Genomic DNA, 10,638 nt, shown 5'->3' with positions numbered 1-10,638 from the left:
GATTTGCTTGAGCTATGGTTTGACTTACTGGAGCTTCGGGAACTGATTGAGGGTTTGGTCCAGCGGGCTGATTAGGGACCACCCAATTTTGAGCGTACTGGGCCAACGGCCTAGCTCTGATGAGAGTTTCAATCTCATCCTTTAGCTGTCGACAGTCATCAGTGTTGTGACTGATGTCATTATGGAATTGGAAAAACTTTGAAGAATCTCTCTTCACCCTCTGGTTTTTCAACGATTCTAGTTTCTTCCATTGAAGGCGAGTAGAATTTACGAGGAAGATTTGCTCCCTGGTGTCCATTAGGTCGGTATAAGTAGCGTAAACAGATTTGAACTTCTCCACATATTTATTTTTCTTCATCCCGCTCTGGTCGCCCTTGCCATTTCTCTTCCTTTTGTTATTTCCCCCTTGGTTATTCTGGGTAACGGATTAAGCCGTAGCTGCAACGTCTGTTACAGTTCCAACAGGCTGGACAGAGGTCTAGTTGGTTCCTGTGATGGAAGCTCGCACTTCCTCAAGGTTAGTTCACTCTTGAGTTCGGGCCAAGAATTCATCCACACTCTTAACTCCTTTTCTTTGGAGTTCCTACCACAGGTCTCCCCCAACAAGGATTCCCATCCTCATTGCCATGAGTTTGGAGCTGTCGTCAGCATCTTTAGCTCGTGCAGCGACATTGGCAAACCTACTTAGATATGCCTTCAACGTCTCACTAGGTTGCTGCTTTACGTTGGCCAATGAATTAGCCTTAACTTGAGCTGCCTGTGAAGCTCAGAATGCTTTTTTGAACTCAGAAGAAAACTTCTTCCACGAGCTTATGGAATACCTCTTATATTGCTTAAATCACTGCCTGGCTAGCCCGACCAGAGTTGTAGGGAATAAAATACACCTTAAATCGAGCCCGACATTGTGAGTCATCATCATGGTGTTAAACATTGTGGAATTCTAAAGCCTACTGGATATGTGGTCGTCACAATATTTGGAGCGAAAGGCTCGAGCTCATCTTCTGAGTCACAATCATCTTTTTCTTTTCCAGATAAAAGCCTCTTCATTTGCCCTTCCATCAAAGCTAGTCGTTTGAGGGTTTGGTCCCTAGTCCCTAGGTTACCTGGGGGCTGTTCAATAACTCCCATCCTATCGTATGCATTTGGTGGGTTATTGTCCCTCCAAGCTCGAGCTTGGTTTTGTGGGGCATTCCCGTTATCGCGTACTATGGATGAACCTCCTTCTTGTCCAGTATAGCTAATATCTTCATTCCGAGCTGGATTTCTTCTCTGCAAATTCAGACGATTGCACAAATCAGGTTGCGGATCGTACCGAGGGCTCTGTGCTAAACTCAACTGATTCCTTAGGTCACCCTCGGACCTACTGCTATGATGACTTTCAGTCCAGTAACTCCCGTGTGCGAAACTTACAGCTCGTGGTTGGGACCGAGGATCTCGATTTTTGACATGTGTCTGTCGGACGTAAGTATTGGCAGATGGGGGAGGATTACTCTCACTATCTCCATAAGCTGGAATGTCCCGTTGAGGACGAGGTGGTGTCAGATGTCTTATAGGCGACAGGGGATGCCTTATTGGTGAAGCTATCCTTGTTCCATCAGGGTGGACTAAATTAGCTCGCCTATGTTCTACTCCAAGGTCTCTAGTTCTCTGTGCCTGGCGATCCGATCACGACGTAGCAAGGTTTGTTGGAACATTTTGTCTTTATGAGCCTATCCCAGCCCCTCCTCGTGGATTGCCATGGGAATTCTTAATCGACCGACTGACATGCTGACGACCCCTTTGATGGTCGTTGGGTCGAGCATTTTGGTGATCTCGCTCCGCAGGTATAGAACTTGGGGTGGCGGTTCTGACTGATCGACTTGGTTTGGATGGAATATTCCTATGGGACTTGTGAGACCCACTTTGCCTCTTTTCGACATTAACGTCAGTTTCAAAAGGGGGTAACTGGGCCAAAACCTCCTTAATCTGCTTGTTTTCCTTAGAGAGATGGCTTCTCAATTGCATGTTTTTCAACTCAACAACTGTTAGGTAGTTTGGATTTGGATTCGGCGGCAATGACGCCGAACTCCTAGTGTCGCCATGACCTACCAGTTGTTTTCCCAGACGTTGTTGAATCTCAGGGCCACGTTCATTCGGAACAACAGTATGATGGGCCTTCTGCTCACTGGGCTGTTCTATCTCATTATCGTGCATTGAGTGAGTGAGCACCATGATGAGAATCGACTGGGATTTTGATGAAGAACTAATTCCATTGACAGGTTTGGGTAACCGCGTGAGTCAATCCCACATTTACATAATGTCTACATTTAATACAAATAATTCCCATTTATATTGGGATATGTTTTGATAACAAGATAACAGGTTCCTGCTATTTCGGATAATAAATATGACAGCCTGGTCATAAATAAATGTATAAAGGGGATCCCGAGTCTCTGGGGATCCCTGAGTATGCAATATACTAGAATTACAACGAGCTGGATATCTCCTCCGAGCTCGTGCTTCACATCCATCGCATCCTTGGTTCGAGATAAACTCAGGCCGCCTAACAACACGTATGATCACTATGAATCTCGAGTTGTTCACATGGATAATAAGTAGATATTATTTCCTTTAGTCATTTCTCTGTGTATTATCTGCCAGCTGTACTCGAGCTGAGTGAATGAACTCGTGCTAAAATTAGGGTACAACAAAATATATTTCTAATGAATTTCATAAAGTAAATCAAATAATAGAGTTTAAGAATCTTACTTTTACGCAACAGATATTGAGACTCCTTCCTTCACTTTCTCTAACTCTTGTTCATTTCTATCGCAGAGTAATAACAAGAGAGTGAACTGGATCTTCAAACTTCATAGTCTTCCACAAATTCCTTTGATCACCTAGTCTAGGGTGGGCAATTCTCAACACATGAGATGGGAAAATTATGGAGAAGAAAAGAGTAGTGATGGGCGGCCACAATAGGTCTCTTTTGAGTCTAGGTTTTTACTTAATTACCCTTACTTGACAACCCTAGACTTAAGTCCTTATTTATAGAACCATTTTAGGGTTAATTAAATAATTAAAATAATAGCTTAAAAATTCATATATGGCTGACTATTAGATATTTTGTGAAGCTTTGAGATTTTTTTCATTTTTAAATTCAAATACTATTATTTTCTATAATTATATAATAAAATAAAACTCTTATTTATTAATTAATTAATTAAATATAATATATATTATAGACAGATTTCGTTATATATGAAATCTGTTTTATTAAAACTTCATATATATAATTATAAATATATTTAAACAATAATTAATTAATTAAATTATTTATTCAAATTAAGTAATTATAATTTGAACTTTGATTTAATATCATTTATCAATTTGATACTAATTTGTCATAATTAATAAATATGCCCAAAATTCTTTTTTCTTCTCTAAATTTCACATCTTGGTAAAATTGTCCAAAATTGACACAAAACAATTTTGACAATCCTAAATGATAATTAAATCAATTAATTGAGACTATCTAGATGAGTTATTTTAAGACATTGTGGGGATCATGGACCCATGAATTCAAGCTCCAATAAGTTACCATAAAATTACTATCGAATAATTTCACTACTTTATTAATTCTTCGTGAGACTCGGAATTGCACTCTTGAACTTATAGAACGCTTTACACTTAAATTAAATTCGTTATCCATTGTTACAACCGTAATTTGTCATTTAATCCTCTATATATTATCTACAACTGAGTCGGGTACAAATTATCGTTTTACCCCTCATTGTATTTTATCCTTAAATACCCTAAGTTCCTTGTAAATGATACTTCCGTGAACTTTAATCACAGAAATGAGTACTCAATCATTTAACTCGTTGAACCAAGCTATAAGGTGATCATCATTTCACTTCTTGCTAGAAGCTATAGATGTTCATATCTATGATTAGCACTCCCACTCAATTATACTACCAAGTCCCTAAGATGTAAGTATTGGCTAGTCTGTAGGGTAAGCTTGTAACGAACAAATCAAATGACTTGAATAATACAATCAGTTAGAATACTAACCACTCAGAATTGAGATTGAATAGACATATGGTCAACTTTATGATATGATTATATTAGATAATAATGATACATTTACTTATCTATATAAAGTCAATATCGGTCCAGTCTGTTGTAATAAATACATCTGATCTTATCAACTTTGCTAATGTTCAGGAAAGAACATAACACTACAATGTGTAAGTAGATCATATCGTAGATTTCCAAGTCCGTGTAAATCATATGCACTGAATAATCTTAGGACTAACTTATTTTGAGCATATAATCATATTTATATTCCATTGTGATTACATCACTATAAATATGATTAGTTATATACTCAGGATTTAATAGAAGTTTATATTAAACAAATAATCATTAAAATAAAACATGTGAGCAAAGTGATTGTCCAAGTAAAAAATGATTTCTATTCTTTTATTGATAATAAAATGAAATTACAAAGAAATTGAGTTTTAATTGTTATGATTGGTTAAATACAAATGATAAGTGTTAAAATACAAGCAATGTATAAACACTTAGTAGAATTTACATAATGAAGATGTGAATTTGAGCTTCAATTGTAGGCACTTATAAGATGCAAATTTGGGTCCAAAGTGATATATGAGAGTATCTAAGGGTTCCCAAAATATTTGGTGGCATTTAGAGCAATTTTGGGACCTTTAGAAGTGTCCAAAGTCAGAGAGGGTGGCGATATGTTGCCACCCAAGAGGCGAGACATCGCCGCTGTATTACGTGAAATATCGTAAATGCTCTAAATGACGTATTTTTCAAGTCTAATTCCATTGGTTAGACATAATGACGGTTCATACTCTATATAAGGGTCAAAAATAGTGATTTGGGAGACTTGATCACTCTCTCCAATCTCTCTCTACCCTCTCTCTCTCTCTCTCTAGCTCCAAGAATCTCTAGTTTTTGTAACGCCCTGGTTAGCCAATACTGTTACACTGTGTATTTTAAATAGTACTTAACTCGCTAAACAAGCCATTAGGCCCTAAACGTTCATCTAAATGTGATTAATGGTCCAGGGTTAAAAATTTCAGTTAACAAGAATGGATACTTCATTAAAACATTAAATTGTACATGTGATTTCATAATAAATGTTTACAAAGTTGTTTACAGTTCCAAAATGGTCATTACAACTCAAAATTTACAACCCGCCGACTTAAGCGGTAAAAATAAGGTGTAACCCTAGTTCTTTTGAGAAACCTTGGCCATGGTGGTCAAGCGGCCGCATATGTACACATCTCTACCTAATCTCTCCAACTCATGGCTTGTCCAACTTTTCTTTCCCTTTACCTGCACCACATAGCACCTGTGAGACAAGGCCCAACAAGAAAACTTTAACATGCTCATAAGCAGTGATTAAAACATTTCTAAATCATAATAAACATGCCCAACAGTAATAACCCTACTCATGCATGATACCATTCATATACATAACTACAACGTCATATGCGACCAAATGCCCTAAATAAATGATTAATTGAATCATATTGGGGCCCGTTGCCCAAGTACATGACTGATAAGTCACACTGGGGCTCAGCGCCCTAAGATCTGGGAGTAATAAGTCACCCCGAGGCCCATTACCATATCCTCTGTATAACCAGACTTAGAGCTGGCCCAGCATACCTAGCGCTTTAGTGTTATATGACCATTGGATTGGACAAGCGTATGATGCACTCCTGATTAAATCTAATCATATCAACCAGCGCTTTGTGCACTATTTCCGCCCTTGACTCATAAGTCAATGCTTTGCTCAAGTGTATAATGCTAACATGCATTTATCATATAGCAACTATCCATATACAAAGCATTCAACATGCTTAATCAATAATCACAGGCATAATCATAATCATGCGCATTTACAGGGGCCAACGCCCAATCAAAACTTAATTCAACTTTTGGTTCAAGCCCTAATCATGTACATCACATAGTAGGTGCAATTTTCTTATCTCAGGTCCAAGTGTAATGTAAAATAAGAACGACCCTCGAGCCCCTAGCGATAACCTAGTCACAACCAAGTATAGAATCTCGTTAATAATGATTAGAAAAAGGCTTCCGGACCAAGTCCTAGCCTCTGGGACGTCAAATCCTACTAAACCGGGTATTAGGATTGATCATGAGCCCTTAGGTTTGAGTTCCCGCACTCAAAACCTCTCAAGGCCAAAAATCCCCTTAAGCACCGCGACCCCAAACTTCTGAGTTGTGGCTCGCCCAAGACAGAGGTCCCTGCCTCTTCTACCTGCGCCTCGCGCCGCGGTGTGCCTATCAGGCGTCGTAGCCCTAATTGCCCAACAACCAGGTCTTAATCTTCAACAAGCTTGAGTAGCGCCGCCCAAGAATAGGGTCGCGGCTCGACCATAAACCCAGCCATTAACCTTCGTTTTTATCATTTTAAAACCCTCCATGAACCTATCCAAACATATCCAAATCCAAAAAATGAAGTTCAAAATCATCTCAATGACCCAAAACCATCAAAACCCAAGTTTCAAACAACTCAAAAACTCATCAAAACATAGAATCCAAATTCAAAACTCAAGAAACTTTAGGAAACGGAAACTCAAAAATTCAAAGTTTAAATTACCTCTGATTATGTCGTTTCTTGCTAAATCCTCCGGCTAACAAGCTTCTAATCTTTCCTTGAATTGATACGACTCTAAACTTTCTTGAATTCGAGTCCTAAAACTTGAGTTTCCTTCGAAAATGCAACGAATGGTAAAAATAAGCACGGGAGAGAGGGAGAGAGAGAGAGAGAGAGAGAAAGTGTTTTGAACGTATATCTATTTTTGTCAAGTTACTTCGAACTCAAGTAACCTTAAGTAAAGTCCAAGGCTTGGGGTCCCAAAAATGCCCCTGAGGGTAAAATAGTCAAAATTCCCATATTTTCCTCCTGATCTCTCTAACTCCAAAAATATCATCAAATATTCATACCCAATATCCGGTAATGTACTAAATACCCCTTGACTCATTCCCATAATAATGTGGTCTCATACTTATATCACATATATGCCAAATATACTCATAACGAGCCAAATTACGAAAAATTGCCCTTCTGGTAAGAAACAGGCCCACATGCATGTTTAATACACCTAAACATGCATATCAAGTCATATAATAATGTAACTATCATAATCATGCAATGATAGCTATAAATATCACATAAACACATAATTTTCCATAGTTTGCCAACTAGGCCCCCTAATCAAGGCCCTGGGCCTTATTAGGTGATTTGGGACGTTACAACTATCCCCTCCTTAATGAAATTTCATCCTCAAAATTTTACTTGAACAGCTCGGGATATTTATTCTGCATATCTGACTCTAGCTCCCAGGTCGCTTCCTCGACCTTGTTGTTCCTCCATAATACCTTAACTAAAGGTATAGTTTTGTTCCTCAGAACCTTGTCCTTCCTGTCTAGTATCTGGACTGGCTGTTCCTCATAAGAGAGATCTCTCTCAAGGTCCCGATCCTCGTAACTCAATACATAAGTCATGTTTGACACATATTTCTGAAGAGACAAAATATGAAATACATTGTGTACGGCCAACAATGCCGGAGGTAAGGCCAATCGATAGGCCACCTGACCAATCCTCTCTGAGATCTCAAATGGTCCCACAAATCTAGGGCTCAGCTTGCCCTTCTTCCCAAATCTCCTCACCCATTTCCATGTGAGACTCTAAGGAAGACATAGTCCCCCACTTGGAACTCTAGGTTCCTACATTTGGGATCAGCATAACTTTTCTATATGCTTTGAGAAGCGAGCATCCGAGCTCTGATATTCTCAATAGCCTTATTGGTCCTCTGAACTGCCTCAGGACCCAAGTATCTCCTTTCTCCTGTCACATCCCAATGAATGAGAGATCTGCATTTCCTACCATACAACATTTCATAAGGAGTCACCCCAATGGTCGATTGATAGCTGTTATTGTAGGAAAATTCTATCAAAGGCAAATACTTACTCTAGGACCCATCAAAGTCCAGCACACATGCTCGTAGCATGTCCTCCAATATCTAAATCGTCCTCTCATATTTTCCATCTATCTGAAGATGATAAGTAGTACTGAACTTCAACTGTGTACCCATAGCCTTCTGCAAACTTCCCCAAAACATGGAAGTAAATGTGGGGTTCTGATCTGACACGATCGACCTCGGAACCCCATAAAGTCGCACTATCTCTTTCACATAGAAATATGCATACTGGTCAGCTGTATACGTTGTCCTTACTGGTAAGATGTGATGTGATTTGGTGTATCGATCCACAATAACCCATACTAAATCATTTTGACCCATTGTTATGGGTAACCCCACCATGAAATCCATCGTGATGTCCTCCCATTTCCACTCTGAGATGTCCAGAGGCTGTAGTAGCCCTGCTGGTCTCTGATGCTCAGCCTTGACCTTTTGACATGTCAAGCACTTAGCCACATATTCTGTCACATCCCTCTTCATCCTAGGCCACCAATACAATGATCTCACATCCTGATACATCTTCATGGTGCCTGGATGCAAAGAGTAAGGGGTAGTATGAGATTCATCTAGAATCTCCCGCTTGATAACAGTGTCCATCAGAACACAAATCCGACCCTTGTACCTCAGTAGGCCCATATCTGAAACTGTATGATTCCCAGACACTCCAGCTAGGACGTCCTCTATGATCTTTGCCAGTTGTGGATTACCCAACTGACCTTCCTTTATCCTTTCTAACAACGTAGACTGTAGCGTGATATTGGCCAATTGGCCCACCAATAACTCTATACCAGCTCTGGTCATATCCTCTGCTAACTCTCTGGATATCAGTCTTGCACTGAATACCTGTCGCGGACCCTTCCGGCTTAAGGCATCTACCACCACGTTGGCCTTCCCTGAGTGATACAGGATTTCACAATCATAATCCTTCACCAACTGCAGCCAACGCCTTTGTCTCATGTTCATGTCTTTCTGTGTGAAAAAGTACTTTAGGCTCTTGTGTTTAGTATATATCTCACACTTCTCCCCATAAAGGTAATGCCTCCATACCTTTAATGCAAAGACCACTGCTGCTAACTCTAGGTCATTAGTGGGGTATCTCTATTCATACTCTTTCAACTGGCATGATGCATAGGCAACCACCTTCCCTGACTGCATAAGAACACAACCCAAACCCTGATGTGAGGCATAACATTATATCACAAATCTCCTGTAATAACCTTCCAACCCAAGGAAGCTCCTAATCTCAGAGGCATTCAATGGCCTTGGCCAATCTCTAACTGCCTCAATCTTGGTTGGGTCCACCTTGATCCCATCTCTGCTGATAATATGATCAAGGAAAGTTACCTGAGGTAACCAGAACTCACATTTCTAGAACTTTGCAAACAATCTATGTTCCCTCAGTCTTTGTAGAACCAACCTCAGATGTTGCTCATGTTTTGACTCTAATTGAGAATAAACCAGAATATCGTCGATGAAGACGATAACAAACCGGTCTAGGTAATCTTTGAACACCTTGTTCATCAGATCCATAAAAGCAACTGAGGCATTAGTCAACCCAAAGAACATGACTAAGAACTCATAATGCCCATATCTGGTGCGAAAAGAAATCTTCGGTACATCTCCCTCCTTGATCCTCAGCTAGTGATAACCAGATTAAAGATTTATCTTTAAGAATACCATCTTACCCTACAACTGATCAAACAAATCACCTATCCTTGGCAGAGGATACTTGTTCTTAATTGTTAACTTATTCAGTTCTCTATAGTCAATACACATTCTCAAAGAACCATCCTTCTTCTTTACAAATAGGACTGGTGCACCCCATGTTGAGAAACTGCGTCTGATAAAACCCAAGTTTAACAGCTCTTGCAGCTGTACCTCCAATTCCTTTAATTCTGCTGGGGCCATTCTGTATGGTTCCCTAGACACTGGCTCCATCCCTAGTTCCAGTTTAATAACAAATTCAATCTCTCTGTGTGGCAGAAACCCTGGTAAATCCTCTGGAAACACGTCCAAAAATTCACAGACTAGTCTAGTCTTCTCTGATCCCACTGGCACGACCTGAGTGGTATCTACCACACTGGCTAAGAATCCCATGCAACCACCTCGCAATAGATCTTTAGCCATCAATACATATATCATAGGTACATGGGGTCCATCCATAATTCCAATAAGTACAAAAGGATTCTCACCTTCAAGCTCAAAGGGTTACCATTTTCCTTCTGTAATCTATGGTTTCCCCATACTTCACTAACCAATCCATACCCAAAATCATGTCAAAGTAGGTCATAACCAATTCTATCAAATTAATTGATAACTCTCTGCCTTCCACTGTCACTGGCAATGATTTGACCCATCTCCTGGATACTACTAACTCCCCAATAGGTAGTAAGGTCCTGAACCCCACAACATAATAATCACATGGTCTACACATTTTATCAATAATTCTACTAGCAACAAAAGAATGTGTAGCACCAAAATCAATCAAAATAGTATAAGGGGTTTCAGCACTAAAAAGCTGACCTGTGACTACTGAGGGACAAGCCTGAGCTTCTGCATGTGTCAATGCGAACAGTCGAGTTGGGGTCGATTTGTCCGCCTTTCTTGGTTCTTCCTTTCT

Source organism: Humulus lupulus, chromosome 2, assembly GCF_963169125.1.
Source record: "Humulus lupulus chromosome 2, drHumLupu1.1, whole genome shotgun sequence".
Taxonomy (NCBI): Eukaryota; Viridiplantae; Streptophyta; class Magnoliopsida; order Rosales; family Cannabaceae; genus Humulus; species Humulus lupulus.
The sequence above is the reverse complement of the archived record's forward strand: the minus strand, read 5'-3'. Positions refer to the sequence as shown.